The sequence below is a fragment of the Hyla sarda genome, chromosome 1 (genome assembly GCF_029499605.1).
Source record: "Hyla sarda isolate aHylSar1 chromosome 1, aHylSar1.hap1, whole genome shotgun sequence".
NCBI lineage: Eukaryota > Metazoa > Chordata > Amphibia > Anura > Hylidae > Hyla > Hyla sarda.
This window is the reverse complement of record NC_079189.1, coordinates 86,236,192-86,261,558: the sequence shown is the minus strand read 5'-3', so window position 1 is coordinate 86,261,558 and position 25,367 is coordinate 86,236,192. Positions and strand designations below refer to the sequence as shown.

The window sequence follows — 25,367 nt, the reverse complement described above, 5'->3', positions numbered from 1 at the left end:
GACCAATCCACTTTCCAGGAAACTGTTCATCTAGGAATGCTCGGACCTGACACCCATAATGTGGTGGTGCACCATCTTGCTGGAAAAACTCAGGGAACATTCCAGCTTCAGTGCATAAAGAGGGAAACACATCATCATGTAGCAATTTTGCATATCCAGTGGCCTTGAGGTTTCCATTGATGAAGAATGGCTCCACTATCTTTGTACCTCATATACCACACGATACCATCCATTTTTGTGTTCCAACAGTCTTGGAGGGATCTATCCAATGTGAGTTAGTGTCAGACCAATAGCGGTGGTTTTCTTTGTTAACTTCACCATTCACATAAAAGTTTGCCTCATCACTGAACAAAATCTTCTGCATAAACTGAGGGTCCTGTTCCAATTTTTGTTTTGCCCATTCTGCAGCACCTGAAACTACGGATACTGGAAGCCTGTGCTAGCATTTCTCCTACAGTGTTGCTATCAGTGTGTGAAGGGTGGGAGAAGAGGGTTGCATTGACAATCCAACACAATGGGCAGCACATTGAACACATTTTATAAGTGGTCAGAAACTTGTAAATAACTCATGAAAGAATAAAGTTACATTAAAACCAAGCACATCATTGTTTTTCTTGTGAAATTCCCAATGAGTTTGATGTGTCACATGACCCTCTTCCTATTGAAAAAACAAAAGTTGGATTCAAAATAGCCGACTTCAAAATGGCCACCATGGTCACCACCCATCTTGAAAAGTTTCCCCCCTCACATATACTAATGTGCCACAAACAGGAAGTTAATATCACCAACCACTCCCATTTTATTAAGCTGTATCCATAGAAATGGCCCACCCTGTAAATCATATCCTGTGTATCTAGATGTCCCTGTTACCTGTCCATGGGGAATCTGGGGAATTGGGAATTAGTACAAGATATCTCCGTGCTCCAAGGTGGACTCTGAGAGATTGCGTTCTAGTATCAAGACATTCCTGTTTCTACTGGAGGTATCTAGGGGATTGCGATAATTCCTGTTTAGCTATAGATCCCTGTTTCTGGTCCATGGCCTTAGAGTCTATTGGACGTTCTGGGAGTTATGCTATATTTCTTTCTGTTCCTGAAGTCTGTTGAATTATCCATTTTCCTGTCTGGTGTTTTGAACTCTATTTGTTATTAGTTCTTGTACTCTGATCTCTTGAGTTTTGTACATGTCTATATAGATGTCTGTCTATATAGATGTCTACATCTATAGTGACTTCTGTTCATGACCACTGATCTATAGATTCCTCTGTTCACTGCCACTGTGCCCCCTGTTCATGTCCAATGATTCTCAGTGTCCTCTGTTCATGTCCGCTGATGGTGTCCTTTGTGCTGCTCACTGATCTGTGTCCTCTGAACTTATATATCATAGAGTTGTACTGTATTTTCCTGTTAGTTTTCTGGTTGGTGACCGCCTATTTATTAGTGTGTGTTTTTATTAGGCCCCAGCACTTTAGTTCAGGGAGGGACCAGCACCCAGTTGTCAACTCATCGTTTAGGGTGAGTGGGCAAGGAGGCAGGGAGAGCGGTTTTAGGGTCAGTTTACGGCTCACTCTCCCTGTCCCCTGGTCGAACCCTAACAGACACCTTTGATGGCTTTTTTGGTAAATGGAATGTATGTGTTCTGGGATTTAAAAAAAAATACTATTTTTTTTTTGCAGTTGGCTATTATTTATACTGTGCATAGCAAGCTTCAGAATCTAGTTCTTGAGTCTTGTTTCATGGCTTAATGATCTATTCACATGTACAGTATTCTGAGCAGAATTAATGCACAGGATTTTCTGCTGCAGATTTCAATGTGAACTTAATAACTGAACACAGCTTGAAATCCTGCGCATCAAATCTGTGCAGAATACTGTACATGTGAATAGACCCTAATGGTCTATTCACACGTACAGTATTCTGCGCAGATTTGATACGCAGGATTTTCTGCTGTAGATTTTGGCGGTAAACTTAATGATGGAGCACAGCCTCTAATCAGCAGTAGTGTTGCTCGCGAATATTCGCAATGCAAATTTTATTCGCGAATATCGCATATTCGCGAATTCGTGAATATAGCACTATATATCCCTAATTTTCGCATATGTGAAAATAAAACGTGAATATTACTAATATGCGAATTTAGCGAATATATGACGAATATTCATCCATATATTCGCGAAATATCGCAAATTCGAATATGGCCTATGCCGCTCAACACTAATCAGCAGTTATAAATCCTGCGCATCAAATCTGTGCAGGATCATGTACGTGTGAACGTACCCTAAAGGGGTATTTCACCCATAGGCATCTTATCCAAAGGGTAGGAGATAAGATGTCTGATCGCAGGGATCCCGCTGCTGGGACCACCCACGATCTCTGTACAGCACCCAGCATAATGTGCTGCTCCAGTGTTGAAAATGCTGGATTTATGAGACAGAGATGTGACTTCACGCCATGACGTCATGAATGGAGGAAGCGTGGCGAGACGTCACGAGGGGACAGGGCGTGACACATGTCTCCATCTTGGAAAACCAGCGTTTTTGCATGGAGATTGCAGGGGTCCCAGTGGCGGGACCTCCGTGATCAGACATGTTATCCCCTATCCTTCAGATGTCAAAGGCCGGAATGCCCCTTATATCTTTAGCATTTGCTGCCTTGTCCTTATTCATCTAAAATCAAGTATAATCAAATGAAAGCTGCAAACACTTCTTCTTAGACTGTGTTCACATAAGTCATTTTCAAAGCAAAAGATTCAGTTTACTCAGCAAGTGGAACACTTAGCCCCCTAGTCCCTGCTGGCAACACCCTTACCCTACCTGAATGGTAGTTGGGTGACTGTATGTATACAGATAATCATTTTTGCCAAGAAAAGACATTGAATACCTTTATTATAAATGCAGAATTTAGTGACTGAATGTTAACATTACCACCACAGTCCTGCAAAATGTCAGTTTCACATAATGCTGTGGCATTAAATAGAATAATGCAAAGGAGAAAACCACGGTGCAATACAGGGTGACACATGGGGGGCTGTTGCTTATACAATGGCCACATAATATTAGAAGTAACAGCTGGCATCAGTCTCTCATATGACACGTGTAGATCTAGACACAATACATCCCCACTCTTTTACTGGGAAATAGAAAGATGCATTGTCCTGAAGATGGCAGTATAAATCATCTCTGAGGAAAATGGAGGTTTCTCTGTAATCGTCACATTTATCAAAATGTAGGAGCCGGTCATAGCACAACAAAATCTTTAAAACTGTCTAGTTTTAGACCACTCTTAAATTGGCTTTAAGAGTTCCATGTTCCTGAGATACAGGGTCTTATAGCCCCTCTGACAATGGAGGTAATCCTTCAGAGGGGCAGGACCCATAATTATAATACGGTCATGTATTCAGTGCAGTTACGATTACGGGGTGTTGGAATATTTAACATCCTGGGGTGTGTATTCAGCACTGGTTGCGCTCTCACAAGATACTGGTTACTGAGGGTGGACTGCACTGCATACATGTAACCGCACTAAGCACATCTGAACACAGTTCATATCAAAATCATGGTTCCTGCTTCTTTGATGGATTAGCTCAATCGTCAGAGGGGCTAGAAAGCACTAGACCTTAAGAACGGGGGGAAGTGGAGATTAACATGATATAAAAAGGTTTGTGATCAGCCCCTTTCCCCTCCAAGCTATGTAAAGGTAACAGTCACTGTTGGGGTCGGCGAGAACTCTATTCACTTCTATGGAAGCACCAGAGATGCCCAAGTACAAGGGGAATAGGGGATAAGTTACTTTTCGCTGCAGTTCCCCTTTAAGCCAGAAATTGGGGTTCATGTGGCCCCAACTGGTGCCCATTTTAAAGAAATTCATAATATTTTTTGCAGGATACCTATGAAGGTATAGATACTAGTTAAAAGATTTCTCATCTACGGACAGTCACATTTATTGCATTCCATATTTGCTATGGTTTCTGATCTTTTTATAAAATGTAATTAAAAAAGAGATACCTGAGTAAGCACGGATTTATGAATTGTACCAGAAAAAAGGTTGCTCAGTCTTCTGTCTGGAAGCTGAGACATGGGAAACGTGAATTGGTTACGCAGCAAGAACATTACCATATAATGATACAGAAGCCAGGCTACAGAGGAACAAAGTTACTGCTTTGGTTTGGCCAGCAGAGATCCTGTACCTGGATTTGAAGCCACTAGTTCTTCATATACTAGAATTAAAGATTCTGTACATCTTACATCTGCTGTGAGGCTATCTTTACGCACAATATTAATGGGTTGATTTTTTGAGGCATAGCATTTGCTGTTGCCAAAAAGGAAGGAAAACATTTGAAAGAAAATCTGAAGAAAAAAAAAAAAAAAAACATTGCATTTGAAGAATACAAAAAAGGCTAAAAGATAGACCAAAATGAAAAATAACTTATGGATAGGATGTTGGGGCCCCTCTCAATCACTGGGACAGGACCCAGCACTTAGTGAGGAGCACATGCTGCAGCCGGCATGTGCTCCATTCATTCCTATGGGAATGCCGAAAAGACCTGAGAAAAGCTCTTGGGTCTTTTCAGCGCTCCCATAGAAATGAATGGAGCGTATGCTGTCTACTGGTAGAAGACATGCGCTCCTCACAAAGAGCGCCAGGGTCCCATCCCAGTGATTGCGGAGGGCCCAGCAGTCATATCCCCTGTGTGCCAGGTGAACCCTTGTAGGGAATCTAAATCATTCTTTTCCCTAAGAAATGTATCTCTCTTAGTATCTTTTATAATTCTCTGTAGGATTGTAAGCTTCCTCTACAAATTCTGAAGAAAGGTGTTAAGTTGTTGTTCAGACAAGCGCTTTCTTAGTAGCACTTCGCTCTACAGAGTTCTGCTGTTACTTTTTCATACTCGCTTTTATGAAAAACTAAAATCTTTGTTGCCCTGGAGAGGTGGAAAAAGCAGTAAAATTCGGGGATAGAGATCTCCAACTTATAAAGGGGTACTCCACTGGAAAACATTTTTTTTAATCAACTGGTGCCAGAAAGTTAAACAGATTTGTAAATTACTTCTATTAAAAAAAATCTTAATCCTTCCAGTATTTATCAGCTGCTGTTATGATCTACAGGAAGTTCTTTTCTTTTTTTAATTTCATTTCTGCCTGACTACAGTGCTCTCTGCTGACACCTCTGTCCATTTTAGGAACTGTCCATTTTAGGAGCAAATCCCCATAGAAAACCTATGCTGCTCTGGACAGTTCCTAAAATGGACAGACTTGTCAGCCGAGAGAACTGTGGTCAGGCAGAAATGAAATTCAAAAAGAAAAGAACTTCCTGTGGATCATAACAGCATCTGATAAGTAATGGAAGGATTAAGATTTTTTTATAGAAGTAATTTACAAATCTGTTTAACTTTCTGGCATCAGTAGATTTAAAAAAAAAAAAAGTTTTCCACCGGAGTACCCCTTTAATGTGCCTAAAGAAAACACTAAACACCTAACTCTAAAGTCAGAGTATCAAAGAAGGAATTATAAAAAAAAGGCAATTATTTTGTTGCGATCGTTCAGCCCCAACTTTTTATACCATAAAAAATTAATAAAAAGTGATCAAAAAAGCCAATCAAAACAAAAATGGTACCGCTAAAAACTTCAGATCACGGTTCAAAAAAATTGGAAAAATAAAAAAAGTTATAGGGGTCAGAAGATGACAATTTTAAACGTATAAATTTTCCTGCATGTAGTTAGGATTTTTTTCAGAAGTAATACAAAATCAAACCTATATAAGTAGGATATCATTTTAATCGTATGGACCTACAGAATAATAAGGTGTCATTACCGAAAAATGTACTGCGTAGAAACGGAAGCCCCCAAAATTTACAAAATGGCGTTTTTTCTTCCATTTTGTCACACAATAATTTTTTTTCCCATTTCGCTGTAGATTTTTGGGTAAAATGACTGATGTAATTACAAAGTAGAATTGGTGGTGCAAAAAATAAGCCATCATATGGATTTTTAGGTGCAAAATTGTAAGGCTAATGATTTTTAAAAGGTGAGGAGGAAAAAACTAAAGTGGAAAAACGCTATGTCCTTCAGGGGTTAAAGGGGTACTCTACTGGAAAACATTTTTTTAATATCAACTGGTGCCAGAAAGTTAAACATATTTGTAAATTACGTCTATAAAAAAATCTTAATCCTTCAATTACTTATCAGATGCTGTTATGATCCACAGGAAGTTCTTTTCTTTTTGAATTTCATTTCTGCCTGACCACAGTTCTCTCTGCTGACACCTCTGTCCATTTTAGGAACTGTCCAGAGCAGGATAGATTTTCTATGGGGATTTGCTCCTACTCTGGACAGTTCCTAAAATGGACAGAGGTGTCAGCAGAGAGCACTGTGGTCAGGCAGAAATGAAATTAAAAAAGAAAAGAACTTCCTGTGGATCATAACAGCAGCTGATAAATACTGGAAGGATTAAGATTTTTGTAATAGAAATAATTTACAAATCTGTTTAACTTTCTGGCACCAGTTGATTTAAAAAAAAATGTTTTCCAGTGGAGTACCCCTTTAAAAAATGAACTGCTTTCTCCACCGTCTCCAGGGCAGCAAAAATGTATGTTTTTCATAAAAGCGAGTATGAAAAAGTAACAGCAGAACTCTGTAGAACTAAATGCGAACTAAGAAAGCGCTTGTCTGAACAACTTAAAGAGGTTCTCCGGTGCTTACACATCTCTTCCCCTATCCAAAGGATAGGGGATAAGATGCCTGATCGCGGGAGTCCCGCCACTGGGGACCCCTGGGATCATGCACACGGCACCCCGTTTGTAATCAGTCCCCGGAGCGTGTTCGCTCCAGGTCTGATTACAGGCGACCACCGGGCCACCGGGTGTGACATCACGCTCCGCCCCTCAATGCAAGCCTACGGAAGGGGGCGTGACATATATCACGCCCCCTCCCGTAGGCTTGCATTGAGGGGCGGAGCATGACGTCACATGGGGGCGGAGGCATGACGTCACACGCCGCCGGCCCGGTGGTCGCCTGTTATCAGACACGGAGCGAACACGCTCTGGGGACTCATTACAAACGGGGTGCCGCGTGCAAGATCACGGGCGTCCCCAGCGGTGGGACTCCCGCGATCATGCATCTTATCCCCTATCATTTGGATAGGGGAAAAGATGTGTAAGCACCGGCTTTCATCAGAATTTGGAGAGGAAAGTTACAAACCTACAGAGAATTATAAAAGATACTAAGAGAGATACATTTCTTAGGGATAAGAATGAATTAGATTCCCTACAAGTGTTCACCTGGCACAGAAACCGTATGCAACATAAATATAAAAAAAACGTAATGGGAACAAGCCTATAAACTAAAAGAAAGGGAAAGCATCAGATTACACCCTGTTCTAAATTATTATGCAAATGATAATTTTCTCATTTACCTAAATAATTGATGTAAATAACACTCAGCATAATTCTCTTGTTATCGACTATTAAGAGTACAATTCATATTTTATTTAACAAACCTCCTAATGATAACAGTATATTTTTTTAAACATAAAAAACTTACAATGCACTGTTCCAAATTAATACACACAGTGGGGAGATTTATCAAAACCTGTGCAGAGGAAAAGTTGTCCACTTGCCCATAGCAACCAATCAAATCTCTTCTCTCATTTTTCACAAGGCCTCTGCAAAGTGAAAGAAGCAATCTGATTGGTTGCTATGGGCAACTGGACAAGTTTTGCACAGGTTTTGATAGATCTCCCCCTGTAAGTTTCAAAACACTGAAAAATAGTCATTTGTTGTGTTTGCAGCATATTTACTGAAATCAAAAGCTATTTCAAACAAACTTTTAACATTTTTACTTTTTAAAAATTTTAACAGGTCACGTTACATTTTAACATAGGACTCCTTATATGATAGCAGCTTCACAAGTCTTACATCCATTGAACTTGTGAGTTTTTGGACAGTTTCTGCTTGAATTTGTTTGCAAGATGTCAGAATAGCCTCCCTGAGCTGCTGTTTGGATGTAAACTGCCTCCCACCCTCATAGATCTTTTGTTTGAGGATGCTCCTAAGGTGCTCAATAGGATTGAGGTCAGGGGAGGATGGAGGCCACACCATGACTTTCTCTCCTTTTATCCCCATAGCAGCCATTGATGCAGAAGTATTCTTTGCAGCATGAGATGGTGCATTGTCATGCATGAAGATGATTGTATTACGGAAAGCATAGTTCTTCCTTCTGTACCAGGGAAGGAAGTGGTCAGTTAGAAACTCCACATACCGTATTTATCGGCGTATAACACGCACTTTTTAGGCTAAAATTTTTAGCCTAAAGTGTATGTGTGTGTTATACGCCGATAAGCCTCTGCAGTTCAATGATTTAAAGCGGGCGCTTTAAATCAATGAACTGCAGCGGCTTTGCAGGTGCAGAGACAGCCAGCGCTGCCGGCTTCTCTGCCCCTGCCTGTCCTGGGGTCTAGAGCCCTGCTGCCGGCCCTTCTCTCCCCCTGGCTATCGGCGCCGCTGCCCGTTCTCTCCCCCTATCGGTGCCGGCGCCCCATTGCCCCATTGCGTCGTTGCTATGCGCAGCACGGCGCATGACGTCAGTGCGCCGCGCCGTGCATAGCAACGATGCAGGGGACGCACACCGGAGGCCTGAAGCAGCGCGGACCCGACCCCGGCAACAGGTAATTATGCAACCGGGGATGGGGGGAGGCAACGGGGCAGCGGCGTCGGCAATGGGTGCCGCTGCACCTTCTCTCCCCCTGGCTGTCGGCACTGCTGCCCCATTGCCGGCGCCGCTTCTCTACCCCTGGCTATCGGCACCGGCAATGGGGCGCCGGCACCGATAGTCAGGGGGAGAGAACGGGCAGCGGCACCGATAGCCAGGGGGAGAGAATGGTCAGCAGCAGGGCTCTAGACCCCAGGAAAGGCAGGGGGAGAGAAGCTGGCAGCGACGGCCTCTATCCCCCTGCCTTTCCTAGGGGTGTATCGGGGTATACACGCGCACACACGCACCCTCATTTTACCATGGATATTTGGGTAAAAAACTTTTTTTACCCAAATATCCTTGGTAAAATGAGGGTGCGTGTTATAGGCCGGTGCATGGTATACCCCGATAAATACGGTACTTTGCAGAGGTCCTTTTTATACCTTCAGGAACATTAAAGGGGCTAACTAGCTCTCTTCTCTCTACCAAAACATTACTCCACCATGCCTTGCTGACGTCGTAGCCTTGTTGGAACAGGGTGTTCGTCCACCAACCATCCGCTACTTCATCCATCTCGACCATCCAGGGTTGCACGGCACGCATCAGTGAACAGGACTGTTTAAAAATGTATCGTTATGTATTTTTCTGCCCAGTGTAGCCATTTCTACTTGTCAGCATTAATTAGTGGTGGCTGGATAGAAGGTTTATGCACAGTTGCAAGACTCTACACCTTGATGTCCGTGGGACTCCAGAGGCACCAGCAGCTTTAAATGTCTGTTTGCTGCTATGTAATGGTATTTTAGCAGCTGCTCTTATGATCCGATGCATCGTTCTGGCAGAAACTTTTGCTCTGACTCAGCCGCAAATAGTGTGATGATCATGCTTAAGTTTTCGTGAAATATCTAATGTTTTCATACCTCGTCCAAGGCATTGAACTATTTCACTCTTTTCGGCAGCAGAGAGATCCTTTTGCTTCCCCATTTTGTTTGAAAATGGTGTCTGCTTAATAATGTGGAACACCCACCTTTCGTAGTTTTTCCTTAAAGGGGTACTCCAGCGCTTAGACATCTTATCCCCTATCCAAAGGATAGGGGATAAGATTCCTGATCGTGGGGGTCCCGCCGCTGGGGACCCCCGTGATCTTGCATGCCGCACCCCGTTTAAAATCAGTCCCCGGAGCGTGTTTGCTCCGGGTCTGATTACTGTCGATCACGGCATGCCTCAATGCAAGCCTCCCATCCTTTGGATAGGGGATAAGATGTCTAAGCGCCAGAATACCCCTTTAAATTAGACTCACCTGGCAATCAAATTATCACAGGTGTCCGAGATTGTTTTCAGTGATCAAAAGAGCACTGAGACACAATGCCATCCAAAAGTTAAACTAAAACGCTAAATACTTAATCTTTGTGACACTTAAATAGAATTTGCATAATAATTTGGAACATGGTGTATATGACCTCTGAATCTAGTGATTCAGATGACACCGTGCAAACTGATAAGCTATCACAACCAAATACTTCTGAGAATGTTCCTTTAGGAGGACCACGTGGAGAGGATGCAGAAAGAAACAAAATTAATATGAGGAAGCAACCCAAGAAAAGAAAAATGGTGACACGGCGCAAGTAACTGTTAATAACATTGTAACCAATTTAATGAACATTCCTTTGGATAATGACTGTCTGAGATTCTAAGGTCCCTTTAACACTGCCGTTGCTCCATGTTGAGAACGGCCATTATTTTTTATTTTTTTATTTTATTTTTTTCACTTTAATTGTCCTCGTGACGGGGAGCAACGGGCAACAATGGGTCCCAGGGGCTCCCATTTACTATTTTGGGGGCCGCCGGGACCCCTTATTTTTTACGGGAATAGCAGGAGAAAAAGACGGCTCTTGCAATAATTTTTCTCCCCTGATGCCGTCACACTGCCATGTGCCAACGGTAGTGTGAAAGTAGTCTAAGTAGGGGGCTTAATTTTGGGCTTGTGGAACGGTTTAGTTTCACTGCTTTTGAAATAGATTTTTTCAAAGCAATTCATAAGATCAATTTAAAAAAGCTTTTTGCATGTAGTAAAACAAATAAAAATAAAGTAGAACAGGCTAAGCTTGAAGGTGAAAAAAGATGTACTATAGGACCTCTGGGTATTAAAGCTGTTCAGGAGTAGTGATGTCGCGAACATAAAAGTTTTGGACATGTACACATGGATGAAAAATTGGGTATTGTTGCAGCTGTAGCAGCGGCCAGAAAAATTGCAGTACTATAACAAGTGCAGCAGCAGAGGCCATAAAAATTAGGCATGTACACATGGATGAAAAATTGGGAATTGTTGCAGCCGCAATGCGAATTTTATTCGCGAATATCGCATATTCGTGAATTTGCGAATATAGCACTATATATTCGCAATTACGAATATTGTTTTTTTTTTTCACAGTACACATCACAGTGATCATCCCTCTCTGCTTCCAGCTTGTGTGGTGTAAAAAAGGCTCTAATACTACTGTGTGAGACTGGCGTGCGAATTTTCGCATATGCAAATTTTTATATATGCTAATTTTCACATATGTACATTTTCTCATATGCGAATTTTCAGTTATGTTAATTTTCACATATGCTAATTTTCGCATATGTTAATTTTCGCATTAGCGAAAACAAAACGAGCATATTACGAATATGCGAATCTAGCGAATATACGACGAATATTCGTCCATATATAATCGCGAAATATCGCAAATTCGAATATGGCCTATGCCGCTCAACACTAATTGTAGCAGCGGCAAGAAAAATTGCAGCACCAGAAAAAGTGCAGCAGCAGAGGCCAGAAAATTAGGCATGTACACCTGGCTGGAAAATTTGTGACAGTTGTGCAAATTTTTTTAATTTGCACAACTGTCACACCAAATATGATTTGCACTAGTGTGACAATGAGCATAAAAGCTTGCCAGCGGAGTTCCCCTTTTAAGCAGTGGTCCCCAACCAGGGTGCCTCCAGCTGTTGCAAAACACACAGACTAATATTTTTCAGCCCTTTGAATACTGTAGTAGTTAGTTGCTTTAAAGAAAAAAAGCTTCCCAGCTGAGTTCCCCTTTTAAGCAGTGGTCCCCAACCAGGGTGCCTCCAGCTGTTGCAAAACACACGGACTGATATCTTTCAGCCCTTTGAATACTGTAGTAGTTAGTTGCTTGAAGGAACTTAAAGAAGATATCCCATGCAGCAAAGAAAAAAAAATACCTAGCCATTCCATAGTATATTCACCTACCACCTCTCTGACATGTTTGTGATTTTTTTTCCGCCCCCCCATTCACCGGCTATTCAGCTCATAAATTCCAGTTACTTCCTGGTTATGGTGGCTATGCCTGTGATCTCAAAGACTACATTTCCCTGCATGCACTGCTCACATTTCCTGCTCTCAGCTGCCTGAGCAGAGAGCTTGTTACCTCCCCTAACTTATGTTAGTCACTCCCACATAACACTGAGCTCCAATCATAGCCCTATACAGCAGGGTGGCCACGAGGAAACAAAATGTAATCTCAGTGCTCAGAGAGAGGGACCCTGGAGTTGAAGCTGCAGTTTTACACTGTAAAATCACTCCCTCCCCCTCCTCCTCTCAATGAAATAGCTTTACAGTGGCACAATCACCTCCCCCCTCCTCTGCCCTGCACTCCTCTCTCCCCTCCCTCCCCTCCATTCTCAGTGTGACAGGTCTACTCTCCCTCCCCTCCATTCTCAGTGTGACAATTCTACTCTCCCTCCCCTCCATTCTCAGTGTGACAGGTCTACACTGGCAGCTCCCTCCCCTCCCCCCTCTCCTCCGTTATCAGTGTAAAAACATTAGCAAGGAGAGGGGAGAGAACTATGATCTGAATCAGCCGGCATATAGGCAGTGCTGCTCAGCCAATCACTGCAGAACAGAGGGAGGACAGTGTGAATATTCATCAGATGGGAGGGGCTAAGGCCGAGCTCAGGGAGCTCTCTGCAGCACAGGGGTTTTCTGGGTAGTTGTCACGTCACGGCCCCTGGATGCTGCTGATAACAGCCTGAATAGGGGGTCGAAAGTCATGAAAACCTGGAACAGCTGAATTTCCTGTCAGACAGAAGAATGCAGATAAAGCTTGTTTCTAAGCAGCATTGGTAATGGAAGTGATTTACAAACCTGTATAACTTTACCTTCAGCACTAAAAGCTGAACAATTGTTTACTGTGAGACTTGTCCTTTAAGTTTTATACTGGAGTACCCCTTTTAACCAGCGGTTCCCTCCCAACCAGGGTGCCTCCAGCTGTTGCAAGACACACACTGATATTTGAGCCCTAAAAAGGGCTTTTTTGGGTGCTGTCCTTAAAGCAGATGTTACACTAGTGCTTTAGGAGTAAACTGGACCCTGAATACACCACCTAGCAGCAACCTAGCTATCGCTTTCCCTATACAGCAGGAGCAGCTTCTCTGACCCTCCACTTCCTAAGCCTGCAGCATGCCGAATGAGGGTAAAATGGCATCCGTGCAAGCGGTAGGAGGGTCTGGAAGGGAGGGACTGCTGCTGATTGGCTGTAATGTGTCTGGTGACTATGACTCACAGGGTCAAAGTTTACCGCAAAGTTAAAGTATAGGGGGCGAATCGAACTTCACATGTTCGCCCGGCGATGCGAACGCAAACATGCTAAATTCGCCGGGAACTGTTTGCCAGCGAACAATTCACAACATCCCTATTCAGGAGTTAAATGAGAATGAGGATCTTTGCTTAGCCAATCTACTTGAAATAGTGGGTGATGCTTGTACTAATGTTCATATAGCAGATGATTCTGTGTTCACAGGGGGGGTAACCCGTCAAAATTTAATCCACCTATTGTACAAGGTAGTGCTATTGACTTATTTTATAGGTCTGTGTGTAGGGAAGTAAGGGCTCTTATTTACCTATTAACCCCTTAAGGACGCAGGACGTAAATGTACGTCCTGGTGAGGTGGTACTTAACGCACCAGGACGTACATTTACGTCCTATGCATAACCGCGGGCATCGGAGCGATGCCCGTGTCATGCGCGGCTGATCCCGGCTGCTGATCGCAGCCAGGGACCCGCCGGCAATGGCCGACGCCCGCGATCTCGCGGGCGTCCGCCATTAACCCCTCAGGTGCCGGGATGAATACAGATCCCGGCATCTGCGGCAGTTCGCGATTTGAATGAATGATCGGATCGCCCGCAGCGCTGCTGCGGGGATCCGATCATTCATAACGCCGCACGGAGGTCCCCTCTCCTTCCTCCATGCGGCTCCCGGCGTCTCCTGCTCTGGTCTGTGATCGAGCAGACCAGAGCAGAAGATCACCGAAAACACTGATCTGTGAAAAATCCCCTCCCCCAATAAAAAAGTAAAACGTCCGTTTTTTCCTATTTTACCCCCAAAAAGCGTAAAAAACATTTTTTATAGACATATTTGGTATCGCCGCGTGCCTAAATGTCCGAACTATTAAAATAAAATGTTAATGATCCCGTACGGTGAACGGCGTGAACGAAAAAAAAAAATAAAAGTCCAAAATTCCTACTTTTGTAATGCATTTTATAAAAAAATTATTAAAAAATTAATTAAAAGTTTTTCATATGCAAATGTGGTATCAAAAAAAGTACAGATCATGGCGCAAAAAATGAGCCCCCATACCGCCGCTTATACGGAAAAATAAAAAAGTTAGAGGTCATCAAAATAAAGGGATTATAAACGTACTAATTTGGTTAAAAAGTTTGATTTTTTTTAAGCGCAACAATAATAGAAAAGTATGTAATAATGGGTATCATTTTAATCGTATTGACCCTCAGAATAAAGAACACACGTCATTTTTACCATAAATTGTACGACGTGAAAAGGAAACCTTTCAAAATTAGCAAAATTGCGTTTTTCGTTTTAATTTCCCCACAAAAATAGTGTTTTTTGGTTGCGCCATACATTTTATGATATAATGAGTGATGTCATTACAAAGGACAACTGATCACGCAAAAAACAAGCCCTCATACTAGTCTGTGGATGAAAATATAAAAGAGTTATGATTTTTAGAAGGCGAGGAGAAAAAAATGAAAATGGAAAAATTAAATTGTCTGAGTCCTTAAGGCCAAAATGGGGTGAGTCCTTAAGGGGTTAAAGAAAAGGAAGCATTCGATTAACTACTTGACAGGGATGAAATTGTTATATCAACGGCTGATTAGGGCTGCTCAGTTATGGTTTCGTGTAAGAAGGATTATGTGTCTAATCATTATGAAAAACTCTCTAGTGACCCGACAATTAAAACATTGGAAAAGTTTTGTTGACTACTCCATTAATATTCTGGAGTTTTTGTGCTTTCTACCAGAACTGAAGAAAAATTATTGCCCCCCAACCCCACTGGTATATCTACTGGTATATTTTAACCAAGGTGCATAAACCGTTAAATCCCCCCCATGGCCGCCCCATTGTTGCAGGAATCAATTCTTCTACTGAACATCTTTCCAGTTACATAAACTGGCTTTTAGCTCCACTTTTACCATCCATTTCCTCCTACTTGAATGATACTGGAGATTTGATTATCCTGTTAGATGAACTCTACTGGCAGGAAGAGTATGCCCTCAAATCGATTGACATAGAGAGCCTGTACACTCGCATCCCTCATGATGTGGATGTACAGGCTGTCTGTCAGTTTCTACAATATACAGAAAAATCGGCTGAGTTCATACAATTTGTCACAGATTCCATCATGTTTATCCTTACTTATAATCATTTTGTTTTTTTCTGACCAGTGATATAGACAATTGCAGGGCACTGCAATGGGCACACCCATCTCGTGCTTATATACAAATATTTTCTTGCCAATTTTTTAGAGTAATTTAGTTTTTACATCCAACAATCCTTTTACTCAACACATCAAAACCTTTCATAGGTTTGTGGATGATATTTTTCTAGTATGAGAAGGGTCAGAAACGGAATTTAACGATTTTGTGACTTATTAGAATGTCACTTTGGTAAAGATTGCCTAGAATTTTTGGATGTAAAAATTTAAATAATTCTATCACCACCTCTGGATACAGAAAACCCAGAGGTAATGCCCTACTTTATTATGATTCCTCCCACCCTACACATACAAAAAACGCTATCCCTACAGCCAGTTCATTAGTTTGAAAAGAATCAATAATAATGATATGGTATATCATCAGCAATCTCTTGAACTGTCTGACAGGTCATGTGAGAGGGGTTAGCCGATGGGTATCATTGAGAATGCTAAATCCAGGGCAGATAAGATCCCACGTAGTGCCCTGCTAAGAAAAAATCTAAGATATTAAAGGGGTTCTCCCTTGTTTAAACAGTTTTTTGTTATTATGTTTATGTTGTGTGTATAAGTATGTGTTTTTTTGTGTGTTGTTATTGTGTATATATGTATTTTCTTACCTTTTGTGAAGATCCGGAAGCTGGTCCATTTTTCTTCCAGTGGCTTGCTGTGTACCTCGGCCTCCGCCATGTTGTTTTCGGTACGTGGGATGTCGAGGAGTGTTCTTGCTTCTGTCCTTCCTATCTTCTGACGTCCGAGGCAAATCTTTTCTTCCTGTTTCTTCCGTGGCTCAGCGACGAATCTGCGGCCTCTTCGGGCGCATGTGCAGGTATTTTTTTTTATTTTTTTTACCAATAAAGTTTTTTTGTCTAATTGAAAAACTGTCTGCGCATGCGTGAGTACACAAGTGCAACGCTAACAGCGTAGCGTACATTAGGTCTACGCTAATAGCGTAGCTTCGCGCAAGCGCAGACAGTCAATTAGACAAATTAGACAATTAGACAAAAAAAACTTTATTGGTAAAAAAAAAAAAAAACCTACCTGCGCATGCCCCGGAAGAGGCCGCAGATTCGTCGCTGAGCAACGGAAGAAACAGGAAGAATAGATTTGCCTCAGACGTCAGAAGATAGGAAGGACAGAAGCAAGAACACACCCCCCGACATCCCAGGTACCGAACACAACATGGCGGAGGCCGAGGTACACAGCAAGCCACTGGAAGAAAAAGGGGCCAGCTTCCGGATCTTCACAAAAGGTAACAAAATACATATATACATAATCACAACACACATAAAAAAACACATACTTATACACACATAAAACACAAACATAATAACAAAAAACTGTATAAACAAGGGAGAACCCCTTTAAATAGATATGTCTTTTTATTTCAAAACTCTTCTATAATTACCTGTATAAAACAGGCAATCCTTAATAATTGGTTCAAGCTTGAGAGAGATAATGATCTAAAAAAGATAACAGCGAGTAAACCTATCATCACCTATGAATGCAATAAAACCCTTTAAAACAACAGACTCAGGATAAATTCACCAATTACTGGCTGAATGATGGTAGCCCTAAAGGTAACTTTACAGTGCTCTGTGCACTGAGGAAAAGCAGGGCTCTGTGCACTGAGGACAAGCAGGGCTCTGTGCACTGAGGACAAGCAGGGCTCTGTGCACTGAGGACAAGCAGGGCTCTGTGCACTGAGGACAAGCAGGGGCTCTGTGCACTGAGGACAAGCAGGGGCTCTGTGCAGTGAGGACAAGCAGGGGCTCTGTGCACTGAGGACAAGCAGGGGCTCTGTGCACTGAGGACAAGCAGGGGCTCTGTGCAGTGAGGACAAGCAGGGGCTCTGTGCAGTGAGGACAAGCAGGGGCTCTGTGCAGTGAGGACAAGCAGGGGCTCTGTGCAGTGAGGACAAGCAGGGGCTCTGTGCAGTGAGGACAAGCAGGGGCTCTGTGCAGTGAGGACAAGCAGGGGCTCTGTGCACTGAGGCTCTGTGACACACACTGGCTCACACAGCAGGATGATTGACAAGTCAGGAGCCTGCACAGAGTCCTGCCTGTCCTACGTACACTTCCTGTATTTGGTCTGCTCATAAAGACACACAGGCAATAGCTGCAGGGACAGAATTTTTTCACCCAAAAATATGCACATTTTTAATAAATGTATTTTACAAATAGTATTCTTTACATTATATCAAAAGTTTTTGTTAACGACAGGTACACTTTAAAGATGCCCATACAGTTATATTCTGCACTCACTTGAGAATACAGGGGTGAGTCCCTATTCCCAGTCGGGCCCCCTTCCCCTGCGTGAGACACCCTTCCCTAGCGCCATGTGCGGTTGCACACCTCAAACACCAGTCCTGCTTGCCACAGGGAAAGAAACCCCACTGAGATGCAAAGTGTAAGCTTATTTTTTTTATAATCTCTGACTATGGAATGAGTCAATGCAGGCCGAAGTAACCCCTATATGAGCAATTCTGGTGCACCCAGTTGGCCATGTGGTCATTAAATGTTTAAATGTTACGTCAAATCTGTCAAATGAATACCATAGTTAGTGTTGCTCGCGAATATTCGCAATTCGAATTTTTTTCGCGAATATCGCATATTCGCGAATTCGCGAATATTCGCGAATATAGCACTATATATTCATAATTACGAATATTCGTTTTTTTTTTGTTTTTTTCACAGTACACATCACAGTGATCATCCCTCTCTGCTTCGAGCTTGTGTGGTGTAAAGAAGGCTCTAATACTATTGTGTGAGACTGGTGTGCGAATTTTTGCATATGCGAAAATTTGCATATGCTAATTTTCACATTTGCGAATTTTCGCTTATGCTAATTTTTGTATATGCTAATTTCCGCATATGTAAATTATATACGTATATGCAAAAATAAAACGAGAATATTACAAATATGCGAATATTCGCGAATATATTACGAATATTCGCGAATTCGAATATGGCCTATGCCGCTCAACACTAATCGTAGTACAAATCTATCCAGCAGCAGGTAAAACAAACAACAATACTGTACTAAGTATGTAACTCCCAATGTGTCTCTCAAGCAAATACAGTATATCTAATGCCTCCATTCCTTCCACAAATGTATTGTCATGCTGCATCTAGTAAATAAAGAGATAAAATGGAAATTGGGTCTAAAATATTAAAATATAAGTGCTATTATTCATGTGATGAAAATGAAGATTTGTGAATAGCTGTGTAAATGACTATGAAATAAGACAGCAGGATCCCGTAATCAGCTTATTGTAAACCAGGAATCATTACAGCACATTAGACGCTTCTGGAAAGACCATGAAGATTTTATTACTTCTATTGCTTAATAGATGACAGTATATTTTGAGTTTTATCGTTTTTTATATTATAATATATATATATATATATATATATATATATATATATATATAATTTTTTTTTTAAACAAAGAGTCTGTCATTTAGCTGTTTCCCTCAGTTGATCTATAGACATGTATTTCGTTCTTTTTGTGGAATCAAATGGTATTTAAAGTGCTAGTCTCATCTTTAACTATGTTAAAGGGGTACTCCGGTGTAAAAAAAAAAAATTCAACTGATGCCATAAAGTTATACAGATTTGTAAATGACTTCTACTTAAAAATCTTCTGCTGTATACTACAGAGGAAGTTCTTTTCTTTTTGAATTTTCTTCCTGGCTGATCACAGTGCTCTCTACTGACACCTCTGTCCATGTCAGGAACTGTCCAGAGCAGGAGCAAATCCCCATAGCAAACTTCTCCTGCACTGGACAGTTCCTGACATGGACAGTCATGGACAGAGCACTGTGGTCAGACAGAAAAGAAATTCAAAAGTAAAAACTTCTTCTGTATTATACAGTAGCTGATAAGTACCGGAAGGATTAAGATTTTTAAACAGAAGTAATTTACAAATATGTTTAACTTTCTGGCACCAGTTGATTTAAATGGAAAAAAATGTTTTCCACCAGAGTACCCCTTTAATTTTTTTTCTGTTACATGAACTGACTAAAAATCATGAATTCTGTACTTTGGTATTTTTTTAATACCAAAGTCCAGAATTATTGTCCAGAATTATGTCCATTATTTTGTTATCTCTGTTCTCTCTGTGGTGTCCCGGTACTGGACTTAGTCCCGTACCTTTGTCGTAAGTCCCCACAGTCAGAGTTCCTCCATGCTGATAGAGCTTACCTGGTGGGTTAACCTCTAGTCGCCTCATAGTGCTATATAGAAGTGTATATATTTAATATATTTTAATATAATGTAATTTATGTACAGGACCTTTGGTCACGTGATTTATGGAGAATTTAGGTCATGTGATTAGGTCATGTGATGCACCATAATGCCTTGGTTTAGGACCGACAGGTTTGGGGACCAATATGCTTTGATCCTGCCCCTTCTGTATATAAGGTTGCTGAATCCAATAATCTCTCTTAGTTCCTGGTTGCAAAGCAAGCAACATCTCTCTTAGTTCCGGACTACCAAACTAAGCAGATCTGTTATCACAGATACAAGACAAGCTAGGCCTGAAGCCTTCCACTTAAGCCGCATTCTAAACCGTGAGTTAATGTAACTCCATCCTACCAATCCTACGTGACTACTGAACCTAAACATACCCCTAAATTCAGTGGAACAGCGTACAGCAAAAATCAAAGCTTATTTAACTATAAAGTCCCAGCCAACCTGTGAGAAGCCTAAGTCCCGGTCCTCTTGCAAAAGACTGTTTGTCATCATCATCTGCATAAAATCTGCAGTAAAGTTATTTCCAGTTTATTACTACTTCTGCTGTGGACAATCCTTTATTCCTCCCTATCGTTCCTGGGACGGGTGGCGGTAGGACATTTATATATCTAGAGGAAGCCCGTACCCTGGCGTCACGACAATCAAGGGTTAATACTATACCCTGCAACACTACTCTGCAACCCCCCTGTTCACCCTACATCCCCCAAGCTCACCACATCTCTACCTCTTAACATACTGTAAAGAGTATTAAATATATTCTTTTAATACTGAATTTGTATTTGTTTGCAGTCCACTACCACCTTAGAATATGGACGCATTGTGATTTACACTACAAGTCTGCGTGTGGTAAGAAACACTTTTGAGAGGTGTGAAATGGTACGAAAGATCTTCCAGAATCACAGGGTAAAATTTGAAGAGAAGAATATTGCCCTCAATAGTGAATATGGAAAAGAGGTTGATGAAAGATGTTTTCCCCCCGAGTACCCCTTTAAGAATGTGTCCCCTTTACTGCCTGATGGGACAGATGAAAGAATACTTTACTGTTTCAATAAATCCCATGAAAGGTAATATATCATGGATAGATAGGCAAATGTCCATCCCATCTCCTAGCTACAATATTTGTGAAGTTGTCATGTGGCTGTGAGAAAGTCTATTTCTATCTGCATATGTCTGTGTATGGGCTACTGGGAGGTAACTTGCAGAACTGTTTTGCACATTGCATTGCTCGAATAGCATAAACTGATGTATTCCAGGAGTGTTGCATTAATGTTAAATATTTGCATACTGCTGTGTAAAGATGAGTGATGCTTTGGTCACTTGATGCTTCCCAGCTAGTTTCTATGCAGAAACTTCTAGAAGGCTGTGGGAAGAGTTGCTCGTCCAACCCCCTTTCCCCAGAGGGCTGGAGCCAAAGCCCTGTAGTGTTACGTTACGTTCACACTGCCGGCTGCCTCCGGCAGTGTGAAGCCCGATATTTTAGGATCGAGAAAAGCTGGAGAAAAAATTGTTGTTGCACCGTCTTTGTCTCCAGCTTTTCTCTCCAAAAATAATGGCTGCTAATGAATACAATGGAGTCCATCGGGACCCGTTATTTGCCGGTATGTTCCGGCAAAATAAAAAAAATAAGGGAGTTTGACGGCTGAATTTGCAGGAGTATACTGGCAGTGTGAAAGGGGCCTACACCTAGTCCAGAATGTTTCTCCTAGGTTTAGTTACCGTATTTATCGGCATATAACTAGCATTTTTTAGGCTAAAATTTTTAGCCTAAAGTCTATCTGTGTGTTATACGCCGATAAGCCGCTGCAGTTCAATTATTTAAATCAATGAACTGCAGCGGCTTTTGCAGGGCCAGAGACTTGCCATCGCTGCCTGCTTCTCTGCCCCTGCCTATCCTGGGGTCCAGGGACCGCCGCTGCCACTGCCCCATTGCCTCCCCTGTCCCCGGTTTTATAATTACGGTACCTGTTCCCGGGGTCCGCTCTGCTTCTGGCTCCGGCGGTGTCCTGCTTCTGGCTCCGGCGGTGTCCTTGTTGCTATGCGCTGCGCAATGACGAGTGACATCTTCAACGCGACGTACCGTCAGTGGCCCGGCGCACAGTCATAGCTAAGGACGCCTCCGGAGCCAGAAGCAGCGTGGACCCCGGGAACAGGTAATTATAAAAGCGGGGATGGGGGAGGTAATGGGGCAGCAGCGGCAGGCAGTCTCTGTACAGCCAGGAGGAGAGAAGCGGTGGCAGCAGGACTCCAGACCACAGGAAAGGCAGGGGGAGAGAAGCGGGCAGCGATGGTGGTCTCTGGCCCCGCAAAAGCCGCGCTTCTACGGGGTCAGAAACATCTTTCAGGATATACACATGCACACACACGCACCCTCATTTTACCAAGGATATTTGGGTAAAAAACTTTTTTTACCCTAATATTCTTGGAAAAATGAGGGTGCGTGTTATAGGCCGTTGCGTGGTATACCCCGATAAATACGGTAACTACACGACAATCCTGTCCTGTACCTGTACAGAGTTTAGAGGATTTTAGCCAAAATCCGGTCTCAAATTCATGCTGTTAATGCATCTTACTTAAATCTTCAGCTCGAAGAAAGAGTATTGTTTCGTCAGAGGAGGGGTGATCTCCCCTTCCCAGCCTCTGTGTCATCAGCATCACTCAGTAGCTACAGTGTCCAGCTCTGCTGAGAGTGAGGCTGTTAGTTTATAAGGAGCCCGGGACATCAGGCTTCCTCAAATTTAAATAGGTCTTCTGCTGGTTGCAGATGTCTATAATTGGTTTTTACTTCTCAGTCTCACCCACATTTACAGTATTGGGATCTCCTGCATTCTGGCTCTCTGCCTGTTGTCCCTGGACTTTGCTTTGTCTCCTTATTTGGCCTCTGATGCTCTCTCCTGACTAGCTACTGACCTACATCTGGTATCTGACTGTGCTCCAGATCTTACCTCCTGCCTTGGATCTTGGCTTTGACTATTGACTACAGTACTACCTCTTACTTTGTCCCTGACATGCCAAGCTGGTTCTTACCTGTGGAGAGCACTGGCTAATGGGGTGATTGAACATAGGGTGTAGAGTGCAGTTTGTGGGCCAAGCGGGGGGGACAAGGATGACACGGATGCAAGGTTTTGGATAACTATCTTTTCTGTTGCAGGAGTGAGCAAATCCTTGACAGCACAAACTTTAGTGCAGAGGGATGTGGAGTGTGTAACCCGGGGAGCCTGTTGCCTTGCTGAGGCTTGTAGTAGATGAAACTGCAGATTAATGATTAGACCACGGAGCAGCATAGAGACAGCAGGGATGCCTGAGGCAATCTTTAGCCCACAGGACAATCTTTGGTGCTGGGACACTACATACCCAGTTAGTTAAACTTTTGTCCCTTGTGTTAAGATAAGTTTCTGTGCACATAGTCAGAAAGGGACTGTCGCCCAGAACTCCAAGTAGGTTGGGATATGTTTTTTTTTTGTTTGATTTCCCTTTCATAAACTTTCAGTGCTTTCTATAAATCAATACAAAATTAAAGGCAATCTGCCAGATGGGTTTAAATAGTGTAAATAATCACAACGCAAGGTAGGGGTTAAAGCAACATCCCAGTTCTATGTTTAGGTTTGTGAACTTCTGCTTGAAAGCTGTGCATTTTGTATATTTTAGATATGTAAATAAGGAGGAAGTGCCCAGAGGGTGTGGCAGATTGGCCATTTTTTTCTCCTACACCACACAGCACAGAGGCTGAAAATCAAAAACAGTAGGTGGCTGCAATAAGCTACAGGGGATGGAAATGGTGGGCACTTGAGGTGATTGGCCCAGTCCTGGTCACCAGGAATCTGTCACCAACATCACTGTTTACCCTTTTTTTTTTCCCTATGTGGCCACATTCCCAAGTTATGTCCAAAAATCTAAATATGCAAATGAAGTGTTTTGGTGCACTAGGGGTGTTCCCAGCCCCTTGGCGCACAGTTCTGCCTTCCCAGCTCTTATCACGTGATCATCTTTACAGCTCCTTTAGCTACATTCTCTTCTTCCCTGCTGAGCTTCCCCATACATGTACTGGTCACATGATTGTGACATCATCACAGGTCCTCCACCTCCAACATGTAGCAGATCAGGTCCTGATTGGGCAGTCACTGCTATGTGTGGAGATTAGAGCCTTGCCCACTGACTGTTTTCTTAATCCGCTCCTGCCCACTCCCACTGAATTTCTGACCACTACCTCCCGAAACCTGTGTGTTCCACTTCCACCCGCTCCTGCAATGTGTGTGTGTCTAATCCAGCTTGCTCCCCGCAACATGTGTCAAATTCTCTTGGATCCCACAACCATTCTGTCACAGCTTTTAGAGATAGCCAGCCCTTGTGCCATGTCATCACCCTCTGTGCCATTTCATCACACATCTGGGTGTCACGATTCGGCTGGCTGGAGGTGGATCCTCTGTGCCAGAGAGGGATTGGCGTGGACCGTATCGGTGGACCGGTTCTAAGTTGCTACTGGTATTCACCAGAGCCCGCTGCAAAGCGGGATGGTCTTGCAGCGGCGGTAGCAACCAGGTCGTATCCACCGGCAACGGCTCAACCTCTCTGACTGCTGAGATAAGCGCGGTACAAGGGAGTAGACAAGAGCAAGGTTGGACGTAGCAGAAGGTCAGGGCAGGCAGCAAGGATCGTAGTCAGGGGCAACGGCAGGAGGTCTGGAACACAGGCTAGGAACACACAAGGAACGCTTTCACTGACACAATGGCAACAAGATCCGGCAAGGGAGTGCAGGGGAAGTGAGGTATAAGTAGGGAGTGCACAGGTGAAGATACTGATTAGGCCTGCTGCGCCAATCGGTGGCGCAGTGGCCCTTTAAATCGCAGAGACCCGGCACGCGCGTGCCCTAAGGAGCGGGGCCGCGCGCGCCGGGACAACACAGACGGTGTACGGGAGCCGGGATGCGCATCGCGAGCGGGCGCGTCCCGCGTCAAGAATCGCATCCGGGCTGGGAGTAATATCGCAGCGCACCCGGTCAGCAGGTCTGAACGGGGCGCTGCGAATGATAGGACGCTGCGAGCGCTCCGGGGAGGAGCGGGGACCCGGAGCGTTCGGTGTAACACTGGGCTCAGAGCCTCACTGAGATGTGTCTGTGAGACTTTTCTCTCTGACTCCAGTCCCTCCTAAGTGGCTGTGAGCCACCACTGAGTACTGTGAGGAAGTGATAGGATGTGACGGTCACTTCTTCCCAGTGCTGGTAACACCACTGTCCATGTAGGGAGCATCATCACAGCCAAGGGCCAGGCTGCCTCTGCATAGTGTTTTGTGGAAACTGAACTGTAAGATATGTGATCACATATTTTTGTTTTTGGGCATAACTCGGGAACAGGGCCATGTAGGAAAAAAGGTAAACATCATTGGAATCAGCGACACTTACACTATTACCCTGTACCTGCAGATGACACTGTTGACAGATTCCCTTTAAGCCGCTCTAGTACCCAGTAATATTACAATAAAATTATAGCGAACCCCTGAACTATTCAATGTAAAATGGGTGATGATGTACAAATATAATTGAAAAGATGTCAGTTTGTGTAGGACATCACACAAGGACACCTTCCACCTTAGAAGTGACCTTTAAAAAGTTTGACTCCTATCATATTAACTTCTGTGGATGTACTGTATGTATAGTCAGTCAT

The 25,367-nt window shown here is 43.0% G+C and overlaps 1 protein-coding gene across 1 annotated transcript in view; it reads right to left on the bottom strand.

The window, feature by feature from the left end:
* GRXCR1 (glutaredoxin and cysteine rich domain containing 1) overlaps window positions 1-25,367 on the bottom strand; it is a 101,508-nt gene that overhangs the window by 50,298 nt on the left and 25,843 nt on the right. The window lies entirely within an intron of this gene.